Raw genomic sequence first — 21,341 nt, forward strand, 5'->3', positions numbered from 1 at the left:
AAGTTTTCAAATTTATACCGACTCTTTGATCACCCGGTACTTCGCAGCACAGACATGTGACGTAACAGACATCGTGAGCTGCGAACAGCTGTCACAAGATCGTAAGTTTCCTCATCAGGAAACTAATGAGCGTCGCGCAGGCGAATGTTCAGAGGGCCGCGATATTCCGCGAGACGGCGCCTTGAGTGGAAAGCAGTGAGGAGAGGGAGCTGTGTGGGCCGGCAGTCAACATTTAATCAACATTCCGGGAACAGGTGGCCGGGCCAGAGGCACGCCGGATCAGTCGCGGGCCTGTGAAACCGCACAACCGCGCAGCACTCGCCGAGGGCGCAATATGCGCCGAGATCTGCGACAGCTGTGAACGGAAATTTCTGCAGACGGGAGCGCGGCGCAGTCACGCAGTGTGGTCAGGGTGTGCAGACAATCCGCACCACTGGACGCGAAATTCCTGCGCTGTGATCGCATCCATCTAAAACAATACGACAGTACGTGGCAAGTTCTGGGTCCTGCTGTGCCTTTTCCCTGCAGTTTCGCCGGGTACACTTCCCCATCACACACAGATATTATATATATATATATATATATATGGGGTGTTACAAAAAGGTACGGCCAAACTTTCAGGAAACATTCCTCACACACAAAGAAAGAAAATATGTTATGTGGACATGTGTCTGGAAACGCTTACTTTCCATGTTAGAGCTCATTTTATTACTTCTCTTCAAATCACACTAATCATGGAATGGAAACACACAGCAACAGAACGTACCAGCGTGACTTCAAACACTTTGTTACATGAAATGTTCAAAATGTCCTCCGTTAGCGAGGATACATGCAACCACCCTCCGTCGCATGGAATCCCTGATGCGCTGATGCATCCCTGGAGAATGGCGTATTGTATCACAGCCGTCCACAATACGAGCACGAAGAGTCTCTACATTTGGTACCGGGGTTGCGTAGACAAGAGCTTTCAAATGCCCCCATAAATGAAAGTCAAGAGGGTTGAGGTCAGGAGAGCGTGGAGGCCATGGAATTGTCCGCCTCTACCAATCCATCGGTCACCAAATCTGTTGTTGAGAAGCGACTGAAATGTGCAGGAGCTCCATCGTGCATAAACCACATGTTGTATCGTAATTGTAAAGGCACATGTTCTAGCAGCACAGGTAGAGTATCCCGTATGAAATCATGATAACGTGCTCCACTGAGCGTAGGTGGAAGAACAAACTAAAATGAGTTCTAACATGGAAATTAAGCGTTTCCGGACACATGTCCACATAACATCTTTTCTTTATTTGTGTGTGAAAGTTTGGCCGTACCTTTTTGTAACACCCTATATATATAGGGTAAATCCTATGTATATATATATATAGGATTTACCCTATATATATATAGTATATATATATATATATATACTGACAGGAAAAAACACCACAGTACCGAAAATAATAATTAATGTAGAATAATGAAATTTCCGGAATACATTTGTCTAGGTAATATATTTATGTGATTTACATTGCATGATTATAGATTAATGTATGCGCGAGATATGTCATTGTAAATGTGAAATGCTGGTACACTAATAATCGGTGTAACCGCCAGAACGTTGAATGCAATTAAGCAAACGTACACGCATTGTGTTGCACACAGGTGCCAGATGTCAGTTTCTGAATGGAATCCCATGCCTGTTGCACTTGGTCAGTCATTACAGGGACGGTTAACGCTTTTTGTGGATGACGCTGGAGTTGTCCGCCGATGATCTCCTATACGTGCTTGACAGAAGACAGATCTGATGATCGAGCAGGCCAAAATATCATATGCCCTTTCTGTAGAGCATGTTCGGTTACAACAGCAGTATGTGGGCGAGCATTATCCTGCTGTACAACACCCCCTGGAACGCTGTTTATGAATGGCAACACACCAGACTCAATTACCACACCGACGCACAAATTATGGATGGCCACGAGAGCGCTCCTATACCAAGCAGACAGGTTGGTTGCAGACCTACCACTGGCCTCCTCCGAACCAACGCACAATCATCACTGCCACCGAGGCAGAACCAGCTCTCACCAGAAAACGCCACAGACCTCCACCCTGCTATCCAGTGAGCTGACACTTGGACCCCTAAGTCGCAAATGTCGGTGGTTTAGGGTCAGTTGACTCCATATTCCAGAGCATTTGGCTCGGAGCAGTTCTCTAAGTAACCGATCTGTAGCAGTTTGCTGTATCATTGTGGTGCTAACTGATGCTCAAATTGCTGCTGCAAATGCAGTGTGATGCGCCATAGCCATACGCCAGACACAATGGTCTTCCCTTTCAGTGGTGCCATGTGCTATCTGAACCCCAGTCGTCTTGCAGCCATACATTCTCATGACCACCACTGTCACCAATCAAGTACAACAGCTACATCCCTGCCATGCCTTTTGCAATAACGCAGAAGGAACATCCAGTTTCTTGTAGCCCTCTTACACAACCGCATTCAAACTAAGTAAGATGTTGATAATAGTGTCTTTGTGACCCTACAGGCATTCTTGACTATCATCATCTCACCATGTCCAATCTCAAATGTAACTAACTCTCATGTCCACTACAGCATGTATTTAAAGCAAACCTAATTTGCATCCTCTGTCAGTGCACATGTAAGTTGACTGCATGTGAGTACTTATGTATGTATGTCTGTACGCGTGGGATCTCCAACCAATCCCCGAGCTCGATTTCAAGCAAATTTGGCACACAAACAGCCAACTTTAACAGTATCAGCAGTGTGAGGTTAAAAACCTCCTACTGCCAATAGGTGGGGAGGTATGGGAAAAAACGTGTTTTTTCAGCCCCTGCTCTGCACAACAGGTGTGTTATGTGGAAATACTAGTGCCCTGCCTTACTTAACTGCTTTGCAGGGCAGCCTACATGTCAGGGGCAGAAAAAAAGGTGGTTGTTGTTTTTTTTTTTAGCTCCTGATATGCAAGCCGCCATGCACAACAGGTGTGCTGTGTGAGTAACAGCAGCCTGTTTCAGGACCTATTTTGGGGGAACTATATCATTTTCCACGGCAGATAAAACCAACTTGGCCTCTTCTATAGCAGTATTAGTGAATCCCCTTCACTGATTTGTTTGCTGTTTCGTTTCTGTGGTCATGTGGCAGTCTAGGCCTCATACACAGTGACAATCATGTGAACTAAACCAGGTATCAGAAGCAGGTGAGCACACATAGAGAAAGTTGTCTTTAATGCAGGCCGTTACCAGATAGCTGTTAACATACGGAAATGTCGAAGACGTTACTGAAAAGAAGAATTTTAGATGGACAGCTGGAAATCCAGACAAGAAGAAACAGAAAGCATTTGAGACACAGTGCTATCGAAAAATGTTAAAATTCAATGGAGAGATAAAGCATCAAATGAAGAAGTGCTAAAAGAAGAAAACAGGAATGAGATCTATAGAACACCTTTACAGAAAAAAATGACCGGTTACTGGGACATCTGCTACAGCATCAACGGATACTTAACTTTGTGTGGAGTAAAGTGTAGTAGATGGGAAAATAATAGTGGCAAATAAAGATTAGAATATGCAATTCAGATTATAGATGACACTTCGCACATATTGCACTAAATATCTACGTTGGACAACTTGTCTGGTATAGCTGTAATACATTATATACCAAACCTTCCTCATGAATCAGTCTCTCTATTACTGAAAACCGTATCTAAAGCACTTCCGTAAATTAACCTTCACATACAGACAGAAAAAAAGCACTGGGGCTATTTAACATGCAGTGTAGCAGTTCGTAGGGATAAGAAGACCGGTGTAAGACAGAAGGTGCACTTTAACCAGCAGCAAGGTTATGTGCCATGAAGTTGGAAAACTGTGGAGTTCAGTCGAATCTAGATGTGTTTGCACGTATGGACACACAAGAAGCTTGTGAGACACAAAAAGTATGTACCACACGATAATCCTGCCCTTGCAAATAATGCATATACGCTTTAAGGCAAAAGGAAGGAAGTATCCGAATGGGATAGAAATCAGTAGATGCGATGCAATGTACGTGTACACAGAAACAAATGATTACAATTTCAGAAAAATGGATTATTTATTCAAGAGAAAGAGTTTCACAAGAGTTGACCAAATCAATAATGTGTTAGTCCACCTCTGGCTCTTACGCAAGCAGTTATTCGACTGTGCACTGATTGATAGAGTTTCTGGGTGTCCTCCTTCGGGATATCTCGGCAAATTCTGTCCAACAGGTGTGTTAGAGCGACAAAATCCTGAGCACGTTGGAAATCCCTGCTTATAATGCTGAAAACATTCTTTACTGCTGGAGAAGGTAGGGTTTGTCAAGCAAGAAGGCAAGCACGAGAAACGCTCAACGTGTGGGGGCGGGCTTTATCTTGTTGAAATGTAAGCCCAGGATGGCTTGCCACGGAGGGCAACGAAACGGAGCGTATAATATCGTCGACGTGCCAATGCGCTGTAAGGATGCACTGGATGACAACCAAAAGGGTCCTGCTAAGAATCAAATGGCATCACAGTCCATCTCTCCTGGTTGTCGGCTCGTATGGCTCAGCCGCCTTTCTGTACGCCGCCTTTTAATGGTACCAGTGGTCACTGAAGCACCAGTTGCATGTCGGATCGATGGTGATGATGAATTCTGGGCTCTGAGTGCCTCTCTGTCGTTTGATAGGTCCTCACGTTCTGTCGTATCTCTAGGCCGAACGCTTCTTTCTTGACGCCAATTTCGGCTATGGTTCACCGATCATTGGCAACATCGCCGAATAGTGGCATCGGTCCTATTCAAATATCGAAAGATTCGCCGATTACTCTATGCAGTGTCTTTGAACCCAACTACACTTCCTCCGTCAAATGCTGACATCTGCGTATATTATTAACGCGCCTGCCTGCAAGGCAGTTACTGTCCAACTGAGAATACGGAATGAAAGACTTTACGCCCGGTATCGACATGTCCCATGTTTACTATTCTTGCCAGCTGCGCGATGAAACTACATTGCAGCGTCAAACAGTCATCCCTCGGTCGCCGAGGTTCACAGTTTTGCATTTTCCGTCGATATCTGTATCAATATCAGTTTCTGACCAATTTGCGTAGCTCCTTCGCAGTGTGTCTTTTCTATGTTAGAGTCTATTAAAGTGCTGTCATGAAACACTACAAAAATGAAAATAAAATATTTATAGCTTACGAAATAAATCACTTAGCTTTGAAGTCCACTGAACGTTCCTAATATGAAGAGGTGAAACATTTTGCGCTAAAAATGACAGAAAAAAATCAGCTGCGAAAGACGAGTAGAAGTTATTCTTATGTACGAGATAAACAGTTTTGACACAGCAATTGAGGGAGAATGGCTACCAATACAAACTATACACTTACCAGCTAACTATCGTTTCAGTGTGACCAGAGAAATCACTAAAAACACTATGACAACAAAAATCATTTGAAAACCGTTACCTAGCGACTTGGTAGAAAAGTCCGTATGGTACACTTCCCATGATGCGCACAATACGCAATCATGCATGTACTAGGGAAAAGCGAAAACGTGAACTCGTCGAACACAATTGATGCTTTCGTTGGTCGAGTACCTAAGCTGAGATCTCCTTGATCTAACGAAGGTGCTTCTTTGCTTTCATCTGGTTTACAAGGGATACAGAAATACCGGCTGTGCCGTAAATGTTCTCATTATGGAGTACCCGTCGCATTCATGTCTTTGGCTTCTCTAGAAGTATATTATGATTAGAAATCATCTTCATGGAAGTCCCCTTCTTTCTACAAGTAATAAACCACTTTTAAGCTCTACAGATGGTCACTGTCAAGTTTCGCATCATAAACTTTGTATGCTGTTACGGAAGTACGAACAGTATCGCTAAATACTATTAGAAGTTTTTGGAGTGCTCCCACGTACGTGGCAACTACGCGGGAACTAACAATTTGCCCTCGATGGAAGTATGCAAGGTCAGACATGACGGCAGATCAATACAACGCCATAACGATTACTGTCGCTCTGGTGACTCAGAAAACTTCGAGGTATGTTAAGAGCGCAGGTCCAAAACAAAGGCAACGTCACTGCGCTGTAGATTACAGGTTCTGGGAATGAGGTGTTTATACCAACAGTTCATACTGTTTTGAGCAGCCTCTGCACGTTTTGATCACTCTAGCACAACAATCCGTGCCGATGTCGCATTTCCGGCATTGGTAAATAGGTTTCCGACGGTGAAGTGGGTGGGTTCTGAGACTGCAAAGGTGTCATTTACAGGCAAAATAATAAACAATGCAGGGATATCATTAAAAAAAACTGGGAGAGACAAGCTCAAGCATAGTACCGTACTGACAAGGAAGGGAATAAAGTAATAAATGATAAAAACCACCTAGGATAGGACGTGTCTGATTATTTTTCCAGTGCTGGGACGAAAGACAACAGAAGTACTCAAAAACAAATATACCAACCGTAAGTATTTGTGTGCTATGTACCACAGAGCATGAATCAGTAAAAGTGTATGAAACCTAAAAAATAAAGTCAGCGGATTTGATGAAGTACCAAATGTGCATTGAAAAAAATGTGTACAGAGTAGGCAAGTATTCTCAAATAGTAAATAAAGAAGTCTTTCGCTTAAGGGTAATTTCCAGAGTATTTAAAACGAGCAAGAGTAGTGCCTATGAAAAAAATTTAAAAAGGTAATGTAGAAGACATAGGAAATTACTGGCCCACTTTCCTGCTGTCATCATTCTATTTACGACTATCAAATGTGAAAGACAGATCAAAGAATAACTTGAATAAATGCAGGCTTCCGAAGTTCTTGGGTTTCCAGCCGAGTAACTTTGCATACGCTGAAATATTATGAAATTAAGGAATAGGTTTAAAAACGGTTCACTTCAAATCTAGAAAGCATGAAGTAGACGGCTTCGCTATCAAGAAACAGGAAGGTGTTTGAATCTGACTGGCGTCATGTACAGAAGCGGGGAGGGGGTGAGGTACGTGCGCTCAAGTTCTCTGTTCTGGGTCCGTTGCTTTGCCCTCAGATGTGAATTATCTACAACTAAGCATGTCAGATTACTTCAATATTTTGCAGACGACAGATATTATTGTGAAAGAGTGGAACATCAAACAAATCACGTAGTTAATAATCATGGTAGCAACATCAGAGCGGCTTCTTGAGAACGCGTAAGGCTTATCTGCAACAAAACGCAATGCGTATAGTTTCTGACATGGAATGACGTCAGAAGTATCACGTTCACTATCTTGCGCTGAAACTAAATGCTAGTGTCGTCATTAAAAGAACGATCTCCGCTGCCTCTGACACTGAAACGTGAGGGCTTGTTTACTTCGCTTGCTTTCACTCTGTTATCTGGTACCGGTTAAACATTTTGCGACAACTTTGTGCCATCACCAAAAATATTCTTACTCCCGAAAAGGGCTGTCAGACTGATTTGCGCTGTTAGTTTGCGAACCTCAATACTGACTCATTCAGAAGGAACTGCAAAATTCATTCAGTGATCACTAGACGCACTTGAATATCGCTTTCATAAGTATAGCACAGGAAGGTGTACACCACTGACTAGGTTTCATTTTCAATAGGCTTCCAGTGACACTGCAAAATATAGTGATAAACCCCAAGTAATAAAACCAGAGTTGAAAGGTTTCCTTGTGGCACAACTATTTTATTCCGTACAGGAGTTCGTTGCAGTAGTTGAAAACTGTTCTTCGTTATTCCTAAACTCTATTTTTCGCGTTTTATTGATTCTTTAATTCCTTTTCTAATCAGCGCTCTGGGAACTATGTGCTGCCAAGTTCCATGGCCAAGTAGCTTTGTTTCACACGGATCCACGGAACCTGATAAATAAATAGGTAAATCAATAAATAAATAATATAAATAAGCTCGTCGAAAAAGCGTTGCGTATCGAAATCACAGTCATCATCTTTTGGTGTCGATATTACGAGATCACACATCAGCTGTGGTTTCTCTGCTCTAATGAACGTGTTAGGCAGCAGAAAGTCAACAAAAACCGGGAACATCTGCCAGTACCCACATGATATTACCTGTGCAGCGTGATACAAAAGTTTGAACAAAAGGAACTTCTGCTCGTTCTTTTCGAAAAATATTTAATGTAGCTTGCGTTCCTTTTCGTCTGTTGTATTTATGTGTTTTCTGGCTTAAATTATCGCCACGTTTCAATGCGACATGTTGTATAATCTCTCTGTTTTTTCGCAATGTGCTATCGTCCAGAGATCGCGGTGCCACACCACAGTCGGCAACACGAAACCATACCACAAACAGTACCGACAGCGCACTGTAATCCGCAGCAACCAATGGGAAGCATTCCAAAAGACCACGCCTCCGATACAGCACAGCTCTCACGCTGAGGTCAATATAGTGTCGAGCATGCAAGAGTTCAGCCTGTAATGGTCGCCTAGTCGTAGATATTGCTAATTGCTATAATCGCACTATTTCACTCCCATTTACGGAGCTTGTTAACACTTGATGTTAGGTTGGCACCATTAAAATGCATTGTGTTGTGGTAATCGCTGCTACTTGCTGGATCGCTGCTGTGTCTCGATGCTGATGCTGGCTCTAAATCTGGTTGTCTAGGGTTAAAAGCATGAGGTCCCGTGTTTTTTATGCGCTTCTGATGATAAAGAACGAGCGAAACCAACAAATATGTAAACTTCAAATACTTATTACTCTGGTGGCCATCTTAATTCCACTGTCCACCAAAGACCATGACACAACACAAAGTAGTACTTCCTTTAGATGTTCTTTGCATTGTTTATCCACCTCAAACAATAACACACAAACACACTTTACCAAAGTGACATTCCGACTGCGCCCCGACCCTTCTTGCTGCTTGTATTTATAACATTGTCAAAGAACTACTAAAAATAGATACAGTTTACAAGTCACATGTACATCTGTTATCATAATTTGTGCAGAAAAGTTATTAATTTGCATCGAGTGACATAATTTAACATGTTAGTAAAATGACACAGACAGATTTGTTGACTTGACAGAATAATTCTTTTTTACAAAAAGGCCGTATTATAGAAGTTTGTCAATTGACTTCTCTAATTTGCATAAATAAGTAAACAACATGAATTATTAAGAATTACATTGGTTTTCGTCTAAAATAGGATTGGTTACGTGAATACTGAGTGAAAACGCTCCTAGTGAATAAATAGGTTTCACTGGGTGATTTTTATTTAAGGAGATCCAAAATACCTAATTTGGCCACTCTTTCGTACTTCATATTAATTATTTAAGATGAACTTAGCGTTTTTACATGATGACATTTGCTGTATCAGTGATCAAGTGATATTAACTTTTGTGTGGGTCAGTTATTCAGTATAATTTAATGGGTTGGCTGTTTATGGAGACATGTTATGCAATCATTGTTAACATACGCAATAACTTTTCTATAATCATAAATACTCGTTAAACTGGTTGAATTTGGAGGGTATCGCATACTCCGGTAAAGTAAAGCCTTTAATATGTTCCGTTACAAGCCCCAGTTCGTGACCTCAGCTGAAGGAGTCAGCATTATAGTGTAGGACTGACGAGTTATTGAAGTTTCTGATGAAATATACTGTCGTAAATGTTGCAGTTTGTATTGCAAGAGAACACTTTATGAATTAGTGCTTTGCTAGTGATGCCTTGCTAGTCAATCACAGTTTAAATTATACAACAATCCTGCGGCAAAGAAGCGTGATTTCATGTGTTCTAGTTCGATAAGCTTTCTCCCAGAACCCACAGTTATAGTCAGACGAAATTAGTTCCGTCTGGCCACAAGATGTATCATACAATTTTTTATGTTCCGCTGTTGGATTGAAGTCTGGTGAACTTAGGCAGATCACTATATGGGATTTTCTTCTCCATGGCGCTACCGTCCTCTACGAGGCTCAACACTGTCAGACCGCCCACTGATCCATCTTCTGCAGAGTAGTCACTAGACGTTGGGGGGCATGTAATCAGCACATCTGTTAACCCGCAGACATTACACAGTCTTCAAGTACCTCTTCAATTGTCTTGACGAAGCTGAATAGATCCTATTTTAGTGCGCCCAGCAAGGTAAATTCTATCAGACATGATGGCCGCTAAGCCACCAAGGCGGGCTACCTCTGCTACAGTGACAACCTAACTAGAATTCTGGCACCATAAAGCTACCATACATTCTAGATTCAGTGATGTTAAGGCCATCATATTGACAGGAATCAAAATCGTACAAAATACATATCGTGCATTTCCATTATACAGACATGTGAAACCGTTATCGAAAAGAAAAAATCTATAAAAATGTATGATATGAAATCGCAGATAAAAGCAGCAATGCAGGACGACGAAGGGAAGTAGTATATTTGCTAAGTAGCTGCTCTGGTACTAGCATACGTACACACTCCTAATATCCTGATTTATAAGACATCAAACATGACGTAGAAGTAGCTCAGATAGATATCGTTGTGAGCAGATTAGTACTATGATTTCAAGTATACTTCATAGAAGTAGCATGCAATGGGTTCTTCTGCGTATTATTGTGTAACTTCACTCGTATCAATTGAGTACACAAATGGTGGATACGTATCAACTGAATACAGAAATGGAGAATATAAACACCATACACTAACGTCTGAATGAATTGTGCTACAATAAAAACGAAAATGGCTTTACTTTCGTTCAACATCCCACCAAGCGTAGGAACTTGCTCAATGGATTGAACTTACAAAGGCTTAGTGAATGAAGTACTCCGCCAGGCGGCGGAAACAGCGACGAGAAACCGGGGAGAACTTACTACGGCTGCCGGTTTCGCTTGGCACCACGGCTCCATGTCGATGATAGGGGGTTCGTCAATGTAAGGGATGGAAACTTTCTGCACAAAGTGCCTGGGAGGTGCAAGCGGCGGACTACAGAGCGAGTGACTGAAGACAACGGCCCACTCCGATTCCGTCAGCGGACGCTCCACGAAACGCTGTGCTTTGTTACAGTCTTCTATGTCTGTCGCTACTGTCGGAGGTTTACAGGTTTGTCCTTAATAGGTTATTAACAGTATCGGATTGCTGTTTTTTGTTTTTTAATAAAACTAAGGCGTGCTGCTATGTCTTGTGAGAGTTTCAGCACGCAGATTTTTGAGGTAATTATTTAGGGTATACACAGCTTGAAAGCGTGGTCGCGTTGTCAAGAGTGAAGTTAGATCCCTATGCGAGCAGAACTCTTGGTTAGCGAGCGCATGTTGCTTTAAAAGAATCCTACAATGAAAATAGCACAGGAGCTATTACCCACAGACATGCGAAGCTCCCTGCAGGCAAACAGACTAGCAGTAAATATTTCCCGCTTGGGAACCGTCGAAGTAAACTTACAGTAAATCTGACTTCATGTGACGCAAGCGTCTCTCAAAGAACAACTACAGATTGCGGAAGTACCACACATCTGAAACATGGCTTGCCTTATTCGTACACGACACACTGCAAGTAACAGTCGCAGATGAACAGGTAGATTCCATCTTCTTACATTTCCTAAGCGTGTTAGACCCTGTACCGCAGAGTCGATTAAAGAGTGGTAAAGCAGTCATGACTCCGGAGATCGTTTTCAACGTCATAGTGCTTTACTAGACACGGTCTTCTTGGAGGTGGTAGCCTGTTGCCTTCTCCTGGCATTTCAACTGACCTATCCAGTGAGTTATAGGACGACTTAAAATTCAACGTTGCTTCCGAACGAAGGTGCAATGCGGCGCTTTTGACAGCAACAAACATCCCCAAAGGTGAAAGACGTGATCAGTGACTGATAAAAATCTTAGGAATCTCTGAGATCGAATCCGAGACCTATGGATTTGAGTATGGCACTTTACCACTAACAAGTAACTCACGCCATTAGCGAAGTAGCTTCGCAAGCGCGGGATTGGTTGAGCGGTCTAAGGCGCTGCAGTCATGGACTGTGCGGATGGTCCCGGCGGAGGTTCGAGTCCTCCCTCGGGCATGGGTGTGTGTGTGTTTGTCCTTAGGATAATTTAGGTTCAGTAGTGTGTAAGCTTAGGGACCGATGACCTTAGCAGTTAAGTCCCATAAGATTCCACACACATTTGAACATTTTTTTGAGCTTCGCAAATGTGTGACTGTGATTGTTCAAAATGGCTCTGAGCACTATGGGACTTAACACCGTAGGTCATCAGTCCACTACAACTTAGAACTGCTTAAACCTAACTAACCTAAGGACATCAGACACATCCACGCCCGAGGCAGGATTCGAACCTGTGACTGTAGCAGTCGCGAGGTTCCGGACTGAAGCGCCTAGAACTGCTCGGCCACCACGGCCAGCGGGACTGTGATGGGCTCGACGAATAGTGAACTCGCAGAACCCTATATTCTATACAGAAATCAGGATGACATCACTTTCGTGGGCGTCCGTAGAGATATACCCAGAAGGGCGCAAGGCAAGACCCTAAAATTGCCTTTTTTTATATAAATGAGTCGCTAAGTCTCGAGAAGGTAGACTTCTGCCTCACTGCGTCAGTCATGTAATGCTGCATCTGGCTAATCGAGAGGTTCGGCGAAATCACTGGAAATCACTTCTGTTAGTGTTTGAGAAAGCTGTACTCGGGATTGCACGGGAAGGAGAGGGAAGGGGAGACGGCAAGTGCCCCCTTTAAACCCCACCCCCTACCCTGAGGATGCCTATGATCAGGCGCGCCCCACGGCAGCGTAATAGGGCCACTACGGATCTCAATATACACAAAAGATTTGCCACCCAGGACCATCTGCGATGTAAGGCTGATCGCTGACGATGCTGCTGTATTCAAGAAAATATCGTGGTCGGACGATCGGAGGAAATGCAGAAAGAGCTGCACAAAATTTCCTCTTGTCGTAACGAACGGCAACTCTGTGCAAATCACATAAGCTCAAGATAATTGCTATGATAAGACAAAAGAACACGACAATAAGATTAGTGATGAATTCTTCGAGTCTTTGAATCATGTAATTACACTGTCCAGTCACACTAATGGGACAACCTGTCAAAAGCGTGAATGACCACCTTATGCAACATGAGGCGTGCAGAAAGTGTGTCAATGACGTTCTGGAAAGAACCGACAGCGATATGGAGCCACGCTGACTCCAGTGTCGTAACCAGCTGCACTATGTTTCACGGTCGAGGATCCATGGCGCGAACAGCCCGATCGTGGTGGTCCCAAAGACTCTCGACTGGTTTTTTATCTGGGGAGTTTGGTGCCCAGGAGAAAATGTTAACTAATCCCGGTGCTCTTCAAAATACGCACGGACACTGCGAGCTGTGTGACACGTTACGTTATCCTGCTGGTAGATGCCATCGCGCTGAGGAGAAACAAACTGCCTGTAGGGGTAGACATGGCCCCAAGGATAGATGCATATTTATGTTGATCGACTGTGTCATCCAGGTTGCTGAGATCACCCAGGACATGTCACGAAAACATTCCTCAGACCATAACGCTCCCTCCTCCGGTCTGGACCCTTCCAGCGATTGTCGCAGAGTGTTTTCTTTCAGATATTTCACGCTGTACACGCTAACGGCCATCTGTCCAATGGAGCACAAAACGTCGTTCATCTAAAAAGGCTACCTCTCGCCGCTTAGTGGACGTAAAGTTGCGGTACTAGCGTGCAAATTCCACTCTTCGTCGATTATATGCTTCCCGCAAAAGGTAGGAATGCCACCGATTTGCTTGTATATTCTGTTTACAGAGCCACTGCGATGCACCATGGGTCACAGATGACTGTTTTGGATGCGCCATTTTGTCATGCACGGTATACTTTAACCACGGCAGCACGCGAACAGTTTACAGACTTATTTGATGGGATCGCTGCCTGATCATGCCGTTTTGGACGCCATGCAAATGTGGAAATGGAGCGATGTATCTGACGGGTGAACTAGACACCAGAAACGTGTACGGGCAAATAGACGTGCAACTGTTCCACATCTACATCTACATTTATACTCCGCAAGCCACCCAACGGTGTGTGGCGGAGGGCACTTTGCGTGCCACTGTTATTAGCTCCCTTTCCTGTTCCAGTCGCGTTTGGTTCGCGGGAAAAACGACTGCCGGAAAGACTCCGTGCGTGCTCGAATCTCTCTAATTTTACATTCGTGATCTCCTCGGGAGGTATAAGTAGAGGAAAGCAATATATTCGATACCTCATCCAGAAACGCCCCCTCTCGAATCCTGGACATCAAGCTACACCGCGATGCAGAGCGCCTCTCTTGCAGAGTCTGCCACTTGAGTTTGCCAAACATGTCCGTAACGTTATCACGCTTACCAAATAACCCTCTGACGAAACGCGCCGCTCTTCTTTTGATCTTCTCTATGTCCTCTGTCCACCCGACCTGGTACGGATCCCACACTCATGAGCAATACTCAAGTATAGGTCGAACGAGTGTTTTGTAAGCCACCTCTTTTGCTGTTGGACTACATTTTCTAAGGACTCTCCCAATGAATCTCAACCTGGCACCCGCCTTACCAACAATTAATTTTATATGATCATTCCACTTCAAATCGTTCCGCACGCATACTCCCACATATTTTACAGAAGTAACTGTTTCTTCCGCTATCATATAATCATACACTAAAGGATCCTTCTTTCTATGTACTCGCAATACATTACTTTTGTCTATGTTAAGGGTCAGTTGCCACTCCCTGCACCAAGTGCCTATCCGCTGCAGATCTTCCTGCATTTCGCTGCAATTTTCTAATGCTGCAACTTCTCTGTATACTACAGCATTATCCGCGAAAAACCGCATCGAACTTCCGACACTATGTACTGGCCGACAATAGGAACCAAGGGGCTACCAAGAGTGTCTTCTCATCGCACACAACACGATGGCGCGGCTAATTCTAAGGTACTATTCCAGTGTTTGGCGTTCTTAGTAACAAGTCCTCATGACAAAAGACATCAAACGGATTCATAGGCACACTGCTAGCATCGTAACGGGTCGCTATAGTCCACACAAAAGCGTGACATGCTGAGAAATTAAATGGGAATTCACGGAAGAAAAACGAAATAGTTCACGCGAAACCCTGTTGCGTAAATTTAGAGAACTTGTGTTCGAACAACATAATGCTAGAACACTGTGTGTCTCGCGTAGGGATTATGAGAAAAAGACCTCAGAGATTAGGGCAAGTGCAGAGAGATACAGCTGGCAATTGTCCGCGGTCGATCCCTGAATAGAATTGGAGAGAAAGAAAGAAAGAAAGAAAATTCAAAATATTCCTACGGCGTAACCTCTTCTCGGTCTCCCCCGCCTTGCACTGTACAGTGGCTTACGAAGTATATAGGTAAGTAAATGTAGAAGCAAACTCAGCGTGCCAAGTCACTCAGATACTTAAACTGTAGAACCTTACTTCATGCAGCCACTTGCATTTAACGCTAAACGCCACGTTTTATCCACGCGTTCTGTGGTGAGTTTCGAGACCAGCTCGGGGGCAGGACAGCAGTAGGAACGCGTGGGGTGGAGTCTCTAATGAGGCTACTCGTCGGCTGCCGCCCACCTAACGGCCCGCCTGATCGGTGACGTCCGTTACATAACGACCAGTCATAGTTCCAATTGAGCTCCCGCGAATTTCTTGCGAGCAGTGAGCCATTACGGCCTATTAGGCTTGCGTCAGCGTTCCCAAAGGATGAGTCTATCTGCGCGAACTCCTTCAGCTTCTACAGTCTAAGGATGAAAATGATGCCGGTTAAAGAGCTGGTGATTACTCTGCAGGAGCGGGTGCCGTGGCGGAGGTGGAGTGGGGTTGGGGGGAGTGAGTTGAGTACAAATGAATGTGCGCCCTAGTCGGCTGAGGCACAGACACGAGTTTAAACATCTGAACAGTTTGCTTTCAGAGCGCTTTTCATTCTCTGGCACAGCAAGCTCATTCTGCAGCATCCAGTCTGCAGACGTGCCCTTCCTTTTGAAGCTATCACCTGGGAGTATTAGTCCTCTCATTGTTTACCCTCCCGTAGGCAGAGAGATAATTACAACTGGGAGTCGCGCAATTCCGACAAAAAAAGTCCCGTATTCTTCGTGAAAGAGATTAGAAACAAGAAGACTCAGAAATTAACGTTCCATTTACATGGAAGTAATTATGGACACAGCAAAAGCTCAAACTGGACAAGTATAAGGCAGGACCTCGCCCGTAGCCCATTTCAAGGAATCGTCCTTACATGTGATGGAAGCGATGTACGAAAGCTAAATACATATGGTCGGACGGGGATTTAAATCCCGCTCCTCCCAAAAACCAATCTAATGTCTTGACTACTACGTCCCCATGCAAAGCGAAATAGGATGCAGATGTGATTTGTGAAGCACACTGCGATAATCCAAATCAGAGAGCTGTTTCGTAACAGCGACTGTACTGTTGTTGCTAAACTTTACTCCCAATGTTGTAATGTTTGTTATATGCTCCAAGTTATTATCAACTTCATAAAATTGCGGAAACAATGATTGACTAAGGTCAAGTAAAGAGTTAAGCCTTCACCATATATGGAGGGTATAATGAGTCAGAACGACAAGGAGAAAGTTTTACATTTAGGAAACTATTTCGTTCTCTTATGGGGGTATCCAATGCAATGAGAAGATCACTGGCGTTGTGAGAATATTACGAGGAATTTCGGCAACTACTTCCTCATAATGTGTGACACTAACTTTCAGACTCTCAAGTTTCGCTGTTACCTCGTTTTGTTCGCCAGTGGTGACACATGGATGGTGCTCAAAGCAGCGACGTACATACCTGTAAGAAAAAGAAATAAACCTTTAATAACGCACTACAACAAACAAGACACACACACACAAACAAACAAGAAATTGATACGTCATGGAACCTTACATAATTTAGCAGCGATGCCATCTAGACTTTAACGTACAGCCAACACTGTTGCACGACGGCCTGCTGAAGAATAATGCCTCCCAATTTTTTACTGTGTCCTCACTGTCCGTTGAGGTAGTACATGTCATGCATATTGGTCCGTCGACTTTCCCGCTTCGCCGACTTAGGTTGCACCCCTCTGCTGCTAGAGGGCTCCGACTTGTAACGTGTAACATGGCGGCGTGCGATGCAACTATGACGGTGCGTGAGAAACAGCGTGCTGTAATCGGGCTTCGAATCAAAGAATTTGTCCATCAATGGAGCATTCTCTTCTTCAGCATGATAATGCCAGAGCACACGTGACTGCTACGACATCTGCAACAATCCGACGCCTTGGGTTTACTGTCATCGACCTTCCTCCACACAGTTCCGACTTGGCCCTATTGACTTTCACCTGTTTCCAGAACTCAAGAGAACAGTTTTGAGGACTTCGCCTTGACAGTGATGAAGCAGTGCAACCAGAGGTAAAGTTGTGGCTCCGTCAACAAAGTCAAAAATTCTACAGAGACAGTATCAACAAACTGATTTCTCGTTGGGAGGCATGTGTTCGCCGCTAGGATACTACGTTGAGAAATATGTATGTAGACGTGAAGAGTGAACATGCAGGATGTTAATAACGTTTGTATTATTTAAAAAGCTTTACGAGTTTTTCACATGTAAACTTCTGAGGCATTACTTTTTAGCTCTTCCTCGTAGGAGAGCCTTTTCGCAATTTGTAAAAGTATGTATAGCGTACTAACAGTCTGGAGCTTCAAGTCGGTTCATGAAGCATCTTCACAATGATACCTATCAGCTTCACGTTGGCCGCAAAATGCAAATGTCTGTATTCTAGTCGCGGGGAGACACAATACAGCGCAAACTCCTCTGTAGAGAACAAGTTTCGTTCTAAAACTGAGCCTGTAATTAATAACATATGGGTAATGCATTGCTTACGCACAGAAAGAGTGTGTCTTCAGACGGAAATGCTGCTACCTTGAAGGTGCAAGCAATTCAGAAGCACAAAAATCGTTAGTGAAAAAAGAGATCACCTAAAAGCAAAACATGTTAGACTGAACAGCAGATTAAATAATAGCATAACGTGAAGAATAATGAACACAAAATTCCCACGTGTGAGAACTGAGAATTACGGTATCAAGAACCACCCGTTAACGATGTTCAAATTTCACGCCAAGTGTGACACACACACACACACACACACACACACACACACACACACACACACACACACAGAGTTGTTTCAGGTAAAAACTCTATTATTACGAACACTAAGAATTTCTGTTAAGTAGCTGTTTCATGTTTCGTGGTATTGAACGTGTTCAATGAATGACACTGTCCATCTGTAAAGCGGTTTCGAAAGGAGACGACGGTCCACTGCTGCTGAATAGCGGTGAATATTTGCGGACCGACCGCCAGATGACGAAGTTCCACACATAAATCGGTGACGTGTCTAGCAAAATGCCAGTAGACGGTATGTATATCCTATGCGCTGCAAAGAACGCAGGAAATGAAAGGATATGCCTCTGACTTGGCTGTGGATTGACATTCTTGAGTGCACCTGAGAAATGTATGGCGCATTATGGGCGGCAGGGAGGGAGGAGGGGGGAGGGATTGATGGGTTCGCCCGTAACGTTCAGCACTTTGTCGTTGCCTTCTTGCGAGCTATAGAGAAATTTAAATTTATTCATGTTATATGGAGTGTTGTTTGAGGTCTACGACTGTATTATAAGATTATGTGGGTTAATTTATACTGCTCCAGTCACTTTTTACTAATATTTTATTAGCACAATGCATTTCGGCAGCATGCTGCCGTCATCGAGTGCATTATACAGTTAGTTACCTATCAGTTGATGTATAAGTAACTGTATAACGCACCTGATAACGGCAGCATGCTGCCGTAATGCATTGTGCTAATAAAATATTAGTAAAAAGTGACTGCAGCAGTATAAATTATCCCACATAATCTATAGAGAAATGTTTTTATTTCCATCACCAGAGCTAAATTAGATACAGAGAGTCAGTTTTCCCGTATCAAGGGAAGAGGGATTGGCTGTTAAGTCCATATTTATTACCTGCCAATTATGGGCGGTGTTAAATCAGACAACCAACGGTGATTCGAAAATGCTTTCTGCGAGTATAGTGCTCGTAAAGGACGGGAGATAACTTTTGAGACAAGTAGGAGAACCACAAGAGTGTCCCCATGCGCGCCGAACTATGAGCGGCCTGTTAATCCGGATAGTTACAGGGGAGAGGAAAGGGGGAGGCCCCATAAGCGGCTTCCGAGACTTTCAGGCAAATAATGGATTTAGTTCACATTCTGCCTCAGATTACAGGTATGCAATCGGCTAAAATAAGGAACACAGAGTAGAAATTACAAGAGTCTCAAATCAACGATGTACACGCTTCCCTGTGAAGGAGCGATCACAAATTTGTTATAGCGTACTATATTTGACGGACAAATAAAGCGCTCAGACTCCTGGTACAGCGTGTGTCGTGTATTCCGGGTTTTAGACCCACCCGACGGTAAGGGAAGATAAAGGTAATCCGGCCGCATAAATAAATCTCAAATCCAAGGAGAGAGTAGTGCCCCGCAATAACAGAAAAAAAAACGAGAAAGGTTGGCTGTACTGATGAATTACGGTTTATTGTGCGCTTCGTTCTTTAAACGACTTCGTACACGTTTAGTTTGACGCAGTTTTGAGTAACCGATATTTGTTGATTCTGCAAAAGAGAAATCGACATTTCCTCGTAGCGCAAGTGCTAAGTAAAGTTTCAGTTCGTGGTATTGTGCAGCTGGTAAAGTCTGCCTGTAAATTCATGAGCCAGCAGCCGAGTCCCCACTCTGTCTATCCAGCAACGTCACAAGGTGTTTCTACAGCATGTTTCATAAAGGCCTTCAGCGGCGCGTGCTTCAAATCTGTGGCGACGCCGTGTGCAGATACGTCCAGGCAGTGTATACTTTTAGATTACCGACTTAACACTCAAAGGAATACAGGAAACGAGTGCACTCTTCAGAAACGGAACATTGTAGAGTAAATAGCATTAACGTTGAAACGGAAGCCTTACGACAGGATTTATATAACTACTACAAATATAAAACAGAAAACCAGTTCTTCTGAACGCATGTTCATCTACTATGTGCTCCTAAAGCGATGGGTATATTCCGATAGGACATTTAGCGTAATATGGTGCAATTGTTCTGTAGAATTTAAGACTTCTTATTAAGTTGTGTTTCCGTTAATAGGTATAAGATTTCTTCGAAGAGCTGATGCGAAACGCAACAATTCTTAATATATGAGGCATGTTCAAAAAGTAACGGGGAATTTGTAATTTCGCGTGTTATATTAGTGCGAATCGAGCATTTTTTATTCATTTTGTTGGTAAACATGTCTGAAAAAATCTGTAAAATGTCAGCCAATTCGAATGTTTAGTCCAATGTCAGCTGTCAAAAAAAGTGTTGCACAACTCGCTTCAGAAATTAACTGTGCGTTGGGTAAGAACCCAGCATTAGCTTTAATATTCACCACAGTACCTCTGTTGCCTCTAATAAAATTGTCCATGATACCATCAGCGCCAAGGCCCTGATACCGTTTTCTGCACGTAATGCTGTTGTCCGCACAAGTAGTATGAAAGAGCTTTCTGCATTACTCTCATAATCTTCTTACTTGTAGCAAGCATTTGCAGCGGCAGTCACTTCTTTTACTTACAGATCGCTTCAACATAACTCCTATTTCACTCAGTGTTTTGCAAAATATCTTTCTACCAAGGAAAATTTTTTTTGTTTCACATCAATAAGTAATTTGCCATCGATTTTGCAAAGCTATCTGTAATGATTTCTTAGCACCCTTTCTTAGCGATTCCAGCAAACCATACAGAGTATTTTCGCGTTTTTTTTCTGAAGCGTCCTATTGTGGTAACGCTGATTTTTGTACACAGCTGTTTGATATTGGTGTAATTACTTTAGAGATGATTGAACGCCATTTACTCCACAAATACTACTTCTTCGTAACTAACACTAAATCTAGAATCTAAACCAACGATGGTAACTAATATCACACGAACAAAGCCGACATATATCATCGCGCGCTGCACTACAGTGCTAGGCAGGACACAGGCACCTGGTTTTTGGCGTTCCTGTAGGGCAGTTTCACGGTTATTCCGGGAAAGGCCACTTCTCCCAACAACAGCGCTTCTTCCTCATGAGTTTGCCGACAGCCTAAATCTTCCTGTGCCCTGGCTAGGAGGCTCCATTCTGTTGTATGACGTCTTCTCAGCCTGTTTGGTGAGATCAGGCTTTTTGCCGCGGTTGTTTGCCACTTCAGACGCCGCAAACAGCCTGCCTGTGTCCCGCCGCACGTTAACTGCCTTTATGTAAAACGAATCCACCCGGGTAGCCGCGGATGTTAACGCGAACGCTTCCGGGACGGGGTGTTACGCCGGGCGCGCATCGAATGCGCTCCGCGGATTAACGACGATGGTCAAGCACCACTTTCTTTCT

The sequence above is a fragment of the Schistocerca serialis genome, chromosome 4 (assembly GCF_023864345.2).
Source record: "Schistocerca serialis cubense isolate TAMUIC-IGC-003099 chromosome 4, iqSchSeri2.2, whole genome shotgun sequence".
In the NCBI taxonomy this organism is placed as follows: domain Eukaryota; kingdom Metazoa; phylum Arthropoda; class Insecta; order Orthoptera; family Acrididae; genus Schistocerca; species Schistocerca serialis.